Source organism: Panthera onca, chromosome E2, assembly GCF_046562875.1.
Source record: "Panthera onca isolate mPanOnc1 chromosome E2, mPanOnc1 haplotype 2, whole genome shotgun sequence".
Classification (NCBI taxonomy): domain Eukaryota; kingdom Metazoa; phylum Chordata; class Mammalia; order Carnivora; family Felidae; genus Panthera; species Panthera onca.
The window spans coordinates 12,271,393-12,285,545 of record NC_138353.1 but is presented as its reverse complement, the minus strand read 5'-3'; the positions used below and the strand labels follow the sequence as shown (position 1 = coordinate 12,285,545).

Sequence of the window (14,153 nt, the reverse complement as noted above, 5' to 3'; positions counted from 1 at the left end):
GTATCATTTAACAAGCAGATGAGAGCACACCTAGTTAAAAGTCACCACATTCTGGCCAAGGTCCAAACACTCCCCACTGTAGGCAAGCAGACCTGAGGGAGTGGCCAAAACACAGCAGCAGAGTGCATGCGGTATATACACCAGAGACACTTCCTGAAGTGCCAGGACCTAGAAATTATATGACCTCTTCTTCATAAAGCCATTACTCTCAGGAGCAGGAGGCATAACAGAATTTTCTAACACAGGGAAGAAGACAGAGACCTAGACAAAATGCCAAGATGGAGGAATTCATCCCAAAAGAAAGAATAAGGAAAGGTCATAGCCAGAGACGTACCAAACAGATACAAGTAATATGCCTGACACAGATTTTAAAACAACAATCATAAGGATACTTGCTGGTTTTGAGAAGATCATGGAAGACATCGGGGACAGTCTTACTGCAGAGATAAAAGAGCTAAAAACCAATGAGGCATAGGGGTGCCTGGGTGGCTCAATTGGTTAAGCATCTGACTCTTGGTTTCAGCTCAGGTTATGATCTCATGGCTCGTGAGTTCAAGGCCTGCATCGAGCTCCGCATTGACAGCGCAGAGCCTGCTAGGGATTCTCTCTTTCCCTCTCTCTCTGCCCCTCCCCCACTCGTGCTGTCCCTCTCCCTCTCTCAAAATAAATAGCCATTAAGAAAAACCAATCAGGCAGAAATGAAAAATGCAATAACTGATATTTGAAACCAGCTGGATGTAATGACCACTAGGATGGAAGAAGCTGAAGAACAAATAAATGATATAGAAGATAGAATTATGGAAAATAATAAAGCTGAACCGAAGAGAGAAAGAATGATGGATCATGAGAGTAGACATAGAACTCCATGACTCCATCAAACATAACAGCATTCAGATCATAGGAGTCCCAGAAGAAGAAGAAAAGAGAAAGGGGACAGAAGGTTTTCTTTGAAGAGATTATAGCTGAAAAATCCCCTAATCTCAGGAAAGAAACAGACATACAAATCCAGGAGGCACAGAGAACTCCCATCAAAATAAACAAAAATAGGCCAAGACATACTGTAGTTAAATTTGCAAAATATAGTGATAAATAAAAATTCCTAAGAGCAACAAGACAAAAGAAGTCCCCAACTTATAAGCAAAGACCCAGAAGGCTTTGCCAAATCTCTCTACAGAAACTTGGCAAGCCAGAAGGAAGTGGCATGATATATTCAGCATGCTGAATGGGAAAAATCTACTGCCAAGAGTACTCTAGCCATCAAGGCTATCATTCAGAATAGAAAGAGAGATAAAGAATTTCCCAAAGAAAAACTGAAGGAGTTCCTGACCACTAAGCCAGCCCTGCAAGAAATACTAAAGGGGACTCTTTGAGTGGGAAGGAAAGACCCAAAGTGACAAAGACTGGAAAGGAATAGAGAAAATCTCCAGAAACAATGACAAAATAAGAAATAAAATGGCACTAAATACGTATCTATCAATAATTACTCTGAATGTAAATTGACTGAATGCTCCAATTAAAAGACATAGGGTATCAGAATAGGTAAAAAACAAAAAGCAAAAACAAGACCCATCTATATGTTCCCACAGGAGACTCATTTTAGACCTAAAAACACCTGCAAATTGAAAGTGAGAGGATAGAGAAATATTTATCATGAAAATGGTTGTCAATAGAAAGCCAGAGTACCAATACTTCTATCAAACAAACTAGATTTTATTTTAAAAAAATTTTAATGTTTATTTATTTTTGAGAGCAAGACAGAGCATGAGAGCAATACCCCAGATATATAAAGAACTCATACAACACAACAACCACAACAACAATAACTAATATGATTTATAAAAATGGACAGAGGAACTAAACAGACGTTTTTCCAAAGAAGACATCCAAATGGCCAACATGTACATGAAAAGATGCTCAACATTGCTAATCATCTGGAAAGTGCAGATCAAAACCACAGAGATATCATCTCACACATGTTAGAAGGGCTATCACAAAGAAGACAAGAGATAACAGGTGTTGGTAAAGATGTGGAGGTAAGGGAACCCTTGTACACTGTTGGTGAGAATATAAATTGGTTCAGCCACTATGGAAAACAATATGAGGTTCCTAAAAAATTATAAATAGAAGTACCATATGATACAGCAATTTTACTTCTGGAGATTTAACCAAAGGAAATGAAAAAAGGAGTTTTAAGAGATACATGCACTCCCATGTTTCTTGCAGCCAAAGTATGGAAACAATCCAAGTGTCTGTCAACAAATAATTTGTGGTATATATACAGTGGAATATTATTCAGCCATGAGAAAGAAGGAAACGCTGCTGTTTGGGACAACATGGATGGACCTTTAGGGCATTATGCTGAGTGAGATATGTCAGAGAAAGACAAATACTGTATGATATATGTGGAATCTAAAAAGGGCAAATTCATAAAAGCAGCGAATTTGATGGTTACCTCTGATGGTTACCAGAGGCTGGGGGGGTGGGTGGGGTGGGAGAACTGGGGATATGCTGTTTGGAATATACAAACTTGGAAATAGTAGGTGAAGAAATCCTATAGAGCGAATGCACAGCATAGTGATTATAGTTAACAATAACTGTATTATAAACTTCAAAGTTGCTAAAAGATTAGATATTAATTGTTTTCATCACAAAAAAGAAATGACTAAGGGAGGTAACAAGTGTTAGCTAAGGCTAAGGTGGTAATCACATTACAATAGGTAAATGTATCAAATCAACATGTTTTACACCTTAAACTTATACAATATATATGTCAGTTACATTTCAATTAAATAGAGCAAAAATTATATATGATTCCTTAATTTGAATTCAAAGAGTTTTTAAAAAGACATTGTATAGGGTGGACCCTATTCTATATTTCCTCCAATTCCCTGCCAATGCAAGAAAAAATTCCTAACGTCTTTCCTAAAGCGAAGGTAAAGTGGAAAAGTTTGCTGCTTCTGTTTTATATCCTGTTGGATGGTTGCATCCCCTTTTTAATGGTTTCTTGGTCACAGGTGAATCCAGGCCCATGTAATAACGACTTGTTGAGTGCAGCTCAGGCGTCACTTTTCTGATCTGTTTTTACCTAACCCATAGCACGCCTTTGCAATTATTTTTTTGTTTCTCATATTTCCAACTATGTCACGTATGATAGGGAGGAGTGAGGGAAAAAATAGGCCAACAAAGTTCCACAAACACCGAAGGGCTTATTTAGACTTCACCTGCTAATTCAAAAGGAAATTGCAGGCAGGCGGGAAGCCCAGCCCTTCAGAGGATTCTGGGATGTGTAGTCCACACGCTTTCTGGGATTGGGACACTTCCGCTCCGGGAAAGCGCGGATGTCTTTGCTCCGCTCGAGAAATAAGAGCGTATAAAACAGTGCTCCGCATTTTCGGAGGCATTTCTGCGACCGGGGGTTAAGAATGAGAAGCCCTTTCCTTTCGTGGACTCTGGGAATTGGATTCAGGCTGTGGGTCTCGGAGCCGGCTTCTCAGTCTCACACGGAGGCGGGACAGGGCCTCCGGTTGCTCTCGGGGATGCTGGGAAATGTAGTCCAGGAGCTCCGCGTTGTTGGAGGTATTTCCGCTGCGGGAGGTTAAGATCGCGGCCTTCATTTCTCTCGGGGAGGTGAGTGATACCCGCGACCCCGCGACTTCTTTTAACTTTTGATCTGGTAGTGGAGTCAGCCGCGCCACGCCCTCGGGCCCGGGGGAGGAAAAGCCTCGGCCAACGGCAGAGAGCAAGGTTAAGGGACGGGGGCGGCCGCTTGCCTTCCCCTCCCCTCGCCCTAGCCTGTGCGTTTGGGGCGGTTCGCGAGTCCCCCCCCCGGTCTGGAGGCGGACCTAGATCCGCAGGGTTTGAGGGTCTTCCAGCTCTCCGCTGCCCTGCCTGGCTCACCTTCCGCACGCTGTGTCACTTCCTAGAACTTAATCTTTCTGTGCCTCAGTTTGCTTTTTTTTTTTTTTAAGAAAAAAAAATTTTTAATGTTTATTTTTGAGACAGAGACAGAGCATGAACGGGGGAGGGGCAGAGAGAGAGGGAGACACAGAATCGGAAGCAGGCTCCAGGCTCTGAGCCATCAGCCCAGAGCCGGATGCGGGGCTCGAACTCACGGACCGTGAGATCATGACCTGAGTTGAAGTCGGAGGCTCAACTGACTGAGCCACCCAGGCGCCCCTCAGTTTGCTTTTTTTGCAAACGGTGATATTACCAGCACCTACTTTACACATTTGTTTTGAGAATTAATGGTATAATACAAGTAACAGGTTTAGAGCTATTCAGCCGTGTGGCAAGGTGTTAGCTGTCAATATACACTCTGTGATAGTGATCAGGAAGGTATGTCTCTGGAAGCTTTTCGAAGTGGCCCTGGCCCTTCCTTCTGATCCGTATGGGAAAGGAGGCTGAGCCTGGACTACTTCTGACTCGTTTAATAAGAAAGTGCGTCACCCCCGGATTATCTTCTGCGGTTTTAACAGGGCCACAGACAACATCATAGTATCTCGGCCTCCTTTCTTTCCGCTTTCTTGACTTCTAAAAGAGGGCTCCTGGCAGCAAAGTCCCACGGAGACGGAACTTAACATTCCTCTTCCTTTTCTGCGGTGGGAGAAGATACTTCATTCATTAACAAAATGTTTCCGTTACAAGGGTGCTCAGTTAAACAGTTGGGAAAATCTATAGAATACGTACAGGGCACGAATAATGGTCATAATGATTAAACGTTGAGCGCTAAGTGTCATCCTAAGGGCTTTATAAAAATTAACACATACAGTTTCCACAAAGCCGTTATGAAGTGAATACTGTTATAACCTGTATTTTACAGCTGAGGAGATGGAGGCAGAGGAGCATAAGTTACTTATCATATGTCACACTGCTAGTAGGAACAGTGGGATTTGAGCGCAAGGTGTGTGTTCCTTATGTCTGCGGATAGATATCCTTGGTCCCAAAGTGTAAAGTCCCCAAGTTGGAATTAGGACACAAAATAGAAATATATGCTACGTAAGTATTTAACTATAGGAAACTGCCTGCAGAAGAGTCATTCGGGATCAAGTTGTGGAGTTTCGTTGGACTTTTATTGCAGTGGAATTTGAAATCAGCATTTGTGAGTTTGGACTTCTTTATAAAATTTTGGAAGCATTCTCATTTAGTTTTATTTCAGAGAGTATTTCTAATTCATGTTCTCATTATGGGAGATATGCACACTCAAGGGCGCCTGGGTGGCTCAGCGTGTTAAGCTTCTGACTTTGGCTCTGGTCATGATCTCACAGTTGGTGAGTTCGAGCCCCACCTCAGGCTCTCTGCTGTCAGCACCCAGCCTGCTTTGGATCCTCTGTCTCCCTCTCTCTCTGCCCCTCCTCTGCTCATTCTCTGTCTCAAAATGAATAAATAAATACATAAAGAAGATAGGCACACTTACTGTAGGGAATTCAGAAATTATAGAATATATAAAGCATTAAGAAGAACTCAAAAAAAACACCTCATAGTACTACAAAATAGACAGTGTTTAACATTTTAATGCACTTCTGTTTAGTAGTTTTTAATTGTGTATTTTATGAAATTGTTATCGCACTATTCATAGTTACTACCTTAAGTCTTTACTATGAAAATTTCCAAACATACCCAAAGTGTAATGTAATGAACTCCTGTGTAACCATCCCCCTGATTCAGTCCTTGCTAATTTTGTTGCTTCTCTGTTTCCCATGTACACATTTTGTTCTTCGTGAGTATTTAAAAAAAATTTTTTTAATGTTTATTTTTGAGAGACAGAGCAGGAGCAGGGGAGGGGCAGAGAGGGAGGGGGAGACAGAGTCAGAAGCAGGCTCCAGGCTCTGAGCTGTCAGCACAGAGCCTGATGTGGGGCCCAAACTCACAAACCACGAGAGATCATGAGCTGAGCCACCCAGGCGCCCCTCTCCTTGAGTATTTTATTTTATTTATTTATTTTAAAATATATAACTCTTGATTTATTTTCTGTCTCCTGTTGGCTGTAGGGACCACTGTTTCCTGGACCTCATCATACTTTATTCAGAGTGCCTAGCATGAGGTGATCAGAGAAGAGTTATTCAGTGAGTGTGATTCACATAGCATTCCAAAAGCGAGCCGCAGCCTGGGATTAGAGGACAAAATAGATAATCTGGGCAGTTGGGTGACTCAGTCAGTTAAGCGTCCGACTTTGGCTCAGGTCATGATCTCACAGGTCATGAGTTCAAGCCCTGCATGGGGCTCCACGCTGTCAGCTTCGGATTCTGCCTCCCTCTCTCTCTGTGCCCCTCCCCCACTCATGCTCTCTAATGTTCTCAAAAATAAACGTTAAAAAAAAAAAAGAAAGATAATCTCTATCCACATTCATTGTCTTTTATCTCACTTGGGGTGGGCTATAGAAATCATCAGTGCAGAAGTTGATGTACAATTATGCATAATATGTCATGATCTAAAACAGATGTCCTTAGAAACAAATCGGTGTTGATGTTTCGGTTTTTGTTTGTTGCGTGGAGATCATTAGGGGGACGATTAGAATAGCTAACATTTGTTGGGCAGTTCTCATGACTTGGAGAATTTCTAACGCTTTACACGTGTTAAGTCACTTATTTTTCACTACAATGCCATCATTATTATTCGCATTTTAATGGTGAATAGACAGGCAGAGACAATTGAATAAATGACCTGGTGGCACAGTTGGCGGGAAGCAGAACCAGGGTCAAACTTCAGCAGCTAGGTTTGAAACCCAGCTCAAGCACTCCGTGACTGGATAACCTTGGGCACATTATTTAACTTCTGCGTGCCTCACTTTTCTAACCGGTCCAGTAGGGATAGCAGTACCTCCCTCCTAAGGCTTTTGTGAAAATTAAAAGAGCCATCTATGTGGGGTCCCTGGGTGGCTCAGTTGGTTGGGTGTCAGACTCTCGATTTCAGCTCAGATCATGATTCCAGGGTTGTGGGATCGAGCCCCGTGTTGGGGTCCATGCGGAGTATGAAGCCTGCTTGAGATTCTCTTTCTCTCTCCCTCTGTCCCCCTTTCCCCTGCTTGTTCTCTCTCATGCTCTTTCTCTCTAAAATTAAAAAAAAAAAGGGGGGGCGCCTGGGTGGTTCAGTCAGTTGAGCATCTGACTTCGGCTCAGGTGATGATCTCACGGTTGAAGAGTTTGAGCCCCGCATCAGGCTTTGCGCTGCCAGCGCGGAACCTGCTTCAGATTCTCTGTCTCCCGCTCTCCGTGCCCCTCCCCTGCTAATGCTTTCTCTCTCTCTCTAAATAAACATTAAAAAATTATTTTAGGGGCGCCTGGGTGGCTCCGTTGGTTGAGCGCCGCACTTCGGCTCAGGTCATGATCTCATGGTTCGTGGGTTCGAGCCCCGTGTGGGGCTCTGTGCTGACAGCTCGGAGCCTGGGGCCAGCTTCAGATTCTGTGTCTCCCTCTCTCTCTGCCCCTTCTAGGCTCGCACTCTGTCTCTCTCTCTCAAAAATAAACAGACATTAAAAAATTTTTTTTTAATTATTTTAATTAAAGATTTAAAAGAGCTATGCTACGTAAAGTGCTTGAAATAGTGCTTGGCATGTTGTAAATCCTCCATGTGTTACAGACTGAAGTTATCTTACCATTATAGATGACTTTACAACATGGAGAATGCAGCCAGTTATTGAAAGGGCAAAAGGAGATTTTAAGGTATTCGTTTTTTTCATGCACCTTCTGCTTTCACTACTTCGGTTCTATCATTCAGCTGAACAGAAATGGTTAGTTTCTGTAATAACCACTGGTTAAACTTGCAACTGACATGAATCTGCTGTCTTTTGAACCCAGAGAGTCCCTGGGAGATGGTTATATGGGCTCTGTTGCTTTAAAAAGGTTCAAGTCTGCACTATCCAATATGGCAGCCGTCAGGCACATGTGACAGTTGAGCACTAGAAATATGTCTGGTGCTGAGATGTGCTGTAACCATAAATGTAACTATAAAATGGCTCAGGAATTTTTATAGCAATTGCAGATTCAAGTGGTAATATTTTGGGTATATTGGGTTAAATAAAACATATTGTTTAAATTGAGCCCATTTGGGGGCACCTGGGTGGCTCAGTCAATTGAGTGTCCGACTTCGGCTCAGGTCATGATCTCGCGGTCTGTGAGTTTGAGCCCCGTGTCGGGCTCTGTGCTGAAGGCTTGGAGCCTGGAGCCTGCTTCGGATTCTGGGTCTCCTTCTCTCTCTGCCCCTCCCCCACTCGCGCTCTGTCTCTGTCTCAGAAATCAATAAACATTAAAAAAAAATTAAATAAATAAATTAAGCCCATTTGCTTCTTACATTTTTTTAACATGGCTACTAGAAACATTTAAATTACACGTGGGGGCACCCGGGTGGCTCAGTCGGTTAAGCTTCTGACTCTTGATTTGAAGAGTCATGATCCCACAGTTTGTGAGTTCAGGCCCGCATCGGGCTCTGCGCTGACAGTGTGCAGCATGCTTGGGATTCTGCCTCCCTCTCTCTCTGCCTCTCCCCTGTTCTCTCTCTCTCTTCTCTCTCTCTCTCTCTCTCTCTCTGTCTCTCTCTCAAAAATAAATAAATAAATATTTTAAAAATAAAAAAATAAATTACACGTGGAGCTTGGATTACGTTTCTATTGGGCGGCGCTGATTTCAATAGAACCTCCATTTTCACTCTGGGGATCTGCCTGCAGGGGCATCTTACAACGGAGAGAAGCAGGGATTTGGGAAAGCAGGAGGCCTGGGTGCCAGGTCTCACCCTGCCCTTGACTTTCTGGGTGCCCTTGGGCAGTACAGAGAACTCCATGAGAGGCAGAATAGAATAACACAGTGGTTCTCAAACTTTGGTCATAGCAAAATCACGTTAGGGAACTCGATGCTGTTCTGCTCACTCCCTGTTTACGCTGTGTAGGAAGGAGAGTCCTTGTCCTATGTAGGGTGAGATGCTGAATGGGTGACACGTGACAGCAGGGAGGCGAGATGGGCAGCAGCTTACCCGCAGCCTTGTGGGGAGCACACTGCGTGTCCTACAGGGCCATCCAGGGGCCGGCACTCAGGAACAGAGCGAACCAGCAGGGGCCAGGGAGGTGGGTTTTGTAGTGACGAGGTACGGTGACCCTGGGCTCCTGCAGGAAGGTGTGGCCAGCCTGTCTGGCAGGGAGGTGAGACCTGTTAGGTTGATGACTGAGTAGTGTGCAGCTGGTCCGGTTAGTAGGGGGAATTGTGTCAGGTCTTAAGTTATAAAGGTGATTGAGTGACAACATGGAGAGGTCGATGCCATTGAGAAAGAAGGTTTTTAATTCAGTTCCGCCAGAAACGAGAGAGACAGCCTGCCACACAGGACCACATGAAGCCTGTCACACGCAGGGTCGGGAAGCAGAGAGGGCCTGGGCTCTGCCTTTATGACGATCGTGACAGGAAGTAACTCGGTGGAGACACCCACCTGGGGTACTAGTGAAAATAGGCTGGGCTCAGTGGTTGGGGGAATTCTATGACTCCTGCGTGCCCTCAGGAAGCTGGCTTTGGTTGACAGGCTGGCCTTGCGATTCAGCAGACTTATGCAGAGGTTAGGAATACCAGATGTCAAATAGCCAGTATAGAACCTAAAACCCTGGCTGATACATAGGGGGAGTAGCTGGGGTGGGAGCCTTTCCTCCCAGGGTCAGGGCCGTATCTGGAGACAGCAGAGGAACTCCTGGCTAGGCCTTTGGGCCCCAGGAAGCTCAAAGATGTCCAGGCAGCACCTGGAATTTCAGGCCCTACAATTCAGTTGCACACTGGAGTTTGAGAACCACTACACAAATAGGACAAGGGCCTGGGCCTAGGCGACCTGCTGCCTGGGTTCTTTAGTGCCTGGTTCAGTGTCCTGACTGGCCAATGAAACTGTGGCCTGGGACAATGGGAGGGGTGTAGAAATGCACTTGTCAGCCGCCCATGCCAGACCCGAGTTGATTAGTTGTGGCTGAGGCCTGAACCTTTTTGTTTGTTTCTTTTAAAGTTCCTTCTGAGTCTACTATGCTGCCTGAGTTGAGAACCAAGGTCTTAGTAGTAGATGAGGCTCTGGGTGAAAATCTTGACCCTTCCGTAGGGCACTGGTTAATCATGAGCCAAGCTACTTCTCTGTGCTCCATGTTCTTTATCTGTGAAATGGGGATCATCATTGTCTCAATTTCTAGATTTGTGAAGATCAAATGACGTAGTGCATGTAAAGCATTCATGTAAGTAGCGCCTTGGTAGGTAGTAGGTCAGTTGCTGTGTCAGTTGCTGGAACTATTACTGGGAGTATTTTTATGAATGGTGTGGGGTTTCCTTGTGGGTAAAATTAGGTGCTTAGAGTTGCTCTTGGAGTGCTTTCTGATCTTAACAAATTCTAATCTTGTTGTTAGAACCCTAGAGAAAGAGAAGTTTGCAATTTGTGTTTACTTCCTTTAACTTTTTTGCTCTTAGGCAACAGGGCAGTCTGTTGTAGTTAGTAGAAAAGGTGGAGGTGAAAACCTCGAGTCCTGAATCTGATGGAAAATATCTGGAGGGCTGGGTTTGTTTGTTTTGTTTGTTTTTTGTTTTTTTAAATGTTTTATTTATTTTTGAGAGAGAGACACAGAGTGCAAGGTCGGGGGGATGCAGAGAGAGAGGGACACACAGAATCCAAAGCAGGCTCCAGGCTCTGAGCTGTCAGCCCAGAGCTCCACGCGGGGTCAAATTCACGAACGGAACCGTGAGATCATGACCTGAGCCAAAGCCGGACGCTTAACTGACTGAGTCACCCAGGCACCCCTGGAAGGCGGTTTTTGACTGCTACTACTCAAATAGTGACCCAGAAACCAACGGCATCAGCATCACCTGGGATATTGCTAAAAATGTAGATTCTCAGTCCAAATCCGTGATCTCCTGATTTAGAATTTCTGGGGTGAGACACAAGTACCTGTGCCTTCCCAGAGTCCCCCAGGTGATTCATGGGACATTAAAATCTGAGAGGCACTGGTAGAGAGAACAGACTTGTGGCTTTTTAATGAAAACAATTTTGTTTCTCTCTGGCTGAATTCCGCATCCTTCAGATACCAGATAGCCACATGGCTCTCTCTCTCTCTCATGATTCAAGTCTCTGCTCAAATGTGGGAGAAGCCTCCATGACAGAAACTTATTCTGTAACGGCCCCTCCTTTCATCTCTTCTTCTCTCTCTTTAAAAATGATCATATGGTTTTTATTGATTGATTTTCAAATATCAAACCACCTGTGTAACAGGAATAAATGCCACTTGATCGTGGTGAATGACTTTTTAAATGTATTGTTGGATTTGGTTTGCTGATATATGCTGAGGATTTTTTGCATCTGTGTTCATCAGAGAGATTGGCCTGTAGTTCTCTCTTTTTTTGTGATGTCTTTGTCTGGTTTTGGTATTGGGGTAATGCTGTCCTAATAGAATAAATTTGGAAGTTTTCCTTCCTTTTCTGTTTTTTTTTTTGTTTGTTTTTTGTTTTTGGAGTAGTTTGAGAAGAAGAAGTATTAACTCTTCTTTAGATGTTTAGTAGAATTCAGGGTGCCTGAGTGGCTCAGTTGGTTAGGCATTTGACTCTCGGTTTCAGCTCAGGTCTTGACCTCACGGTTTGTGGGTTCAAGCCCTGTGTCAGGCTCTGCCGACGGCATGGAGCCTGCATAAGATTATTTCTTTCCTTCTCTCTCTGCCCCTCCCACACTCTCTCCCAAAAATAAACATTAAAAAAAAAAAAATGTTTAGTAGAATTCACCTGTGAAGCCCTCTAGTCCTGAACTTTTGTTTTTTGAGAGTTGGTTACTGATTCAATTTCTTTGCTGGTGATAGGTTTGTTCAAATGTTCTGTTTCTTCCTGTTTCAGTTTTGGTAGGTGATATGTTTCTAGGGGTTTGTCTATTTCTTCTGGGTTGTTCAATTTGTTGGCATATAGTTTTTCATAATATTCTCATATAATTGTTCATATTTCTGTGGTTTTGGCCATTTCTCCTATGTCATTTGTGATTTTATTTGAGTCCTTTCCCCCACTTTTTTCTTTATAAGTCTGCTAGACATTTATCAATTTTATTGATTTTTTTCCAAAGAACCAGCTACTGGTTTTATTGATCAGTTGTTTTCTTTTTCTATCATTTAGTTCTACTCTGATCTTTAATATTTCCTTTCTTCTGCTGGTTTTAGGTTTTATTTGTTGTTCTGTTTCTAGCTCCATTAGATGTAGATCTAAGTTGTTTGAGATTTTTCTTGCTTCTTTTTTAAAAAAATTATATATATTTTTTTACCATTTATTAATTTTTTGATAGAGACAGAGAGTGAGTGGGGGAGGGGTAGAGAGAGAGGGAGACAGAATCTGAAGCAAGCTCCAGGCTCTGAACTGAGAGCACAAAGCCCGATTCGGGGCTCGAACTCACGGACCGTGACATCATGCATGACCTGAGCTGAAGTCGGAAGCTTAACCGACTGAGCCACCCAGGTGCCCCAGAGATTTTTCTTGCCTCTTGAGGTAGGCCTGTATTTCTTTAAGCTTCCCTCTTGGGGGCGCCTGAGTGGCTCAGTCGGTTTAGTGTCCGACTTCGGCTTACGTCATGATCTCAGGGTTCATGGGTGCAAGCCCAATGTCGGGCTCTGTGCTGAAAGCTCAGCCTGGAGCCTGGTTGGGATTCTATGTCTCCCTCTCTCTCTGCCCCTCCCCTGCTCACGCTCTGTCTCTCTCTCTCTCAGAAATAAATAAACATTAAAAAAAAATTAAAAAAAAAAGACTTTTAAACTTCCTCTTGAACTGCTTTTGCTGCATCCCAAAGGTTCTGAACAGTCGTGTTTCCATTTTCATTTGTTTCCATGTACTTTTGGATTTCTTCTTTTATTTCCTGTTTGACCCGTTCATTGTTCAGTAGCATGTTATTTAACCTCCCATGTATTTGTGGTCTTTCCAGGTTTTTCCTTGTGGTTGACTTCTGGTTTCATAGAGTTGTGGTCAGAAAGATGCATGGTATGACTTACTGAATTTATTAAGGTTTGTTTTGTGGCCTTAAATCTGATCTCTTCTGGAGAATGTCCCACGTGCACTTGAAAAGAATGTGTATTCTGCTGTTTTAGGATAGAATGTTTTGAATATATCTGTTAAATCCATCTGTTCCAGTGTGTCATTCAATGCTATTGTATCCTTGTTGATTTTCTGTTGGGATGATCTATTCATTGATGTAAGTAGGGTGTTCAAGTCCCCTAGTATTATTGTATTATTACGGATTAGTGCCTTTATGTTTGCTAACATAAAGTTTTAGGTATTTAGGTATTTAGGTATTTAGGTACTTTCATATTGGGTGCATAAATATTTACAATTGTTATATTTTCTTGTTGGATTATCCCCTTTATTATTATATAGTATCCTCCTTTGTCCCTTGTTACAGTCTTTGTTTTAAAAGCCATTTTGTATTTAGGGTATTGCAATTCCAGTTTTCTTTTGACATCCATTTGCATGATAAAGGTTTCTCCATCCCCTCACTTTTTAAAACATTAATTAATTAATTATTTTTATTTTTTAAGTAAGCTTCATGCCCAGCATGGAGTCCAACACAGGACTTGAACTCATGACCCTGAGATCAAGACCTGAGCTGAGATAGTCAGACATTTAACCAACTGAGCCACCCAGGGGCTCCACCATCCCCTCACTTTCAGTCTGCAGGTGTCCCCTCACTTTCAGTGTTTAGGTGTCGGTCCCTGTAAGCAGCATATAAATGGGTCTTATTTTTTTTTTTTTTTTTTTTTAAATTTTTTTTTTTTTTTCAACGTTTTTTATTCATTTTTGGGACAGAGAGAGACAGAGCATGAACAGGGGAGGGGCAGAGAGAGAGGGAGACACAGAATCGGAAACAGGCTCCAGGCTCCGAGCCATCAGCCCAGAGCCTGACGCGGGGCTCGAACTCACGGACCGCGAGATCGTGACCTGGCTGAAGTCGGACGCTTAACCGACTGCGCCACCCAGGCGCCCCGGGTCTTATTTTTTTTAACTTTTCTGTCACCCTGTGTCTTTTGATTGGAGCATTGAGTCCATTTACATTCAGAGTAAATATATATTTATTGCCATTTTATTACCTGTTTTGTTATTGTTTCTTAAGGTTTTCTCTGATCCTTTCTTGTCTTTCTCCCTTTTGTGGTTTGGTCATTTTCTTTAGTGCTATATTTGGATTGCTCTGTCTTTATT

General features: G+C 43.1%; 1 protein-coding gene across 4 annotated transcripts in view; it reads left to right on the top strand.

Moving 5' to 3' along the window:
• Positions 1-3,340: 3,340 nt before the first annotated feature.
• LOC132690644 (uncharacterized) overlaps positions 3,341-14,153 on the top strand; it is a 31,495-nt gene continuing 20,682 nt past the window's right edge. For 3 of the 4 annotated variants that reach the window (XM_060651343.3, XM_078438338.2, XM_078438339.2), the window contains exon 1: positions 3,342-3,627. The gene's annotated coding sequence lies outside the window, so the exon portion shown is untranslated. Of the gene's footprint in view, positions 3,628-14,153 lie in introns of all 4 variants that reach the window. The other variant, XM_078438340.2, reaches the window with a different exon arrangement.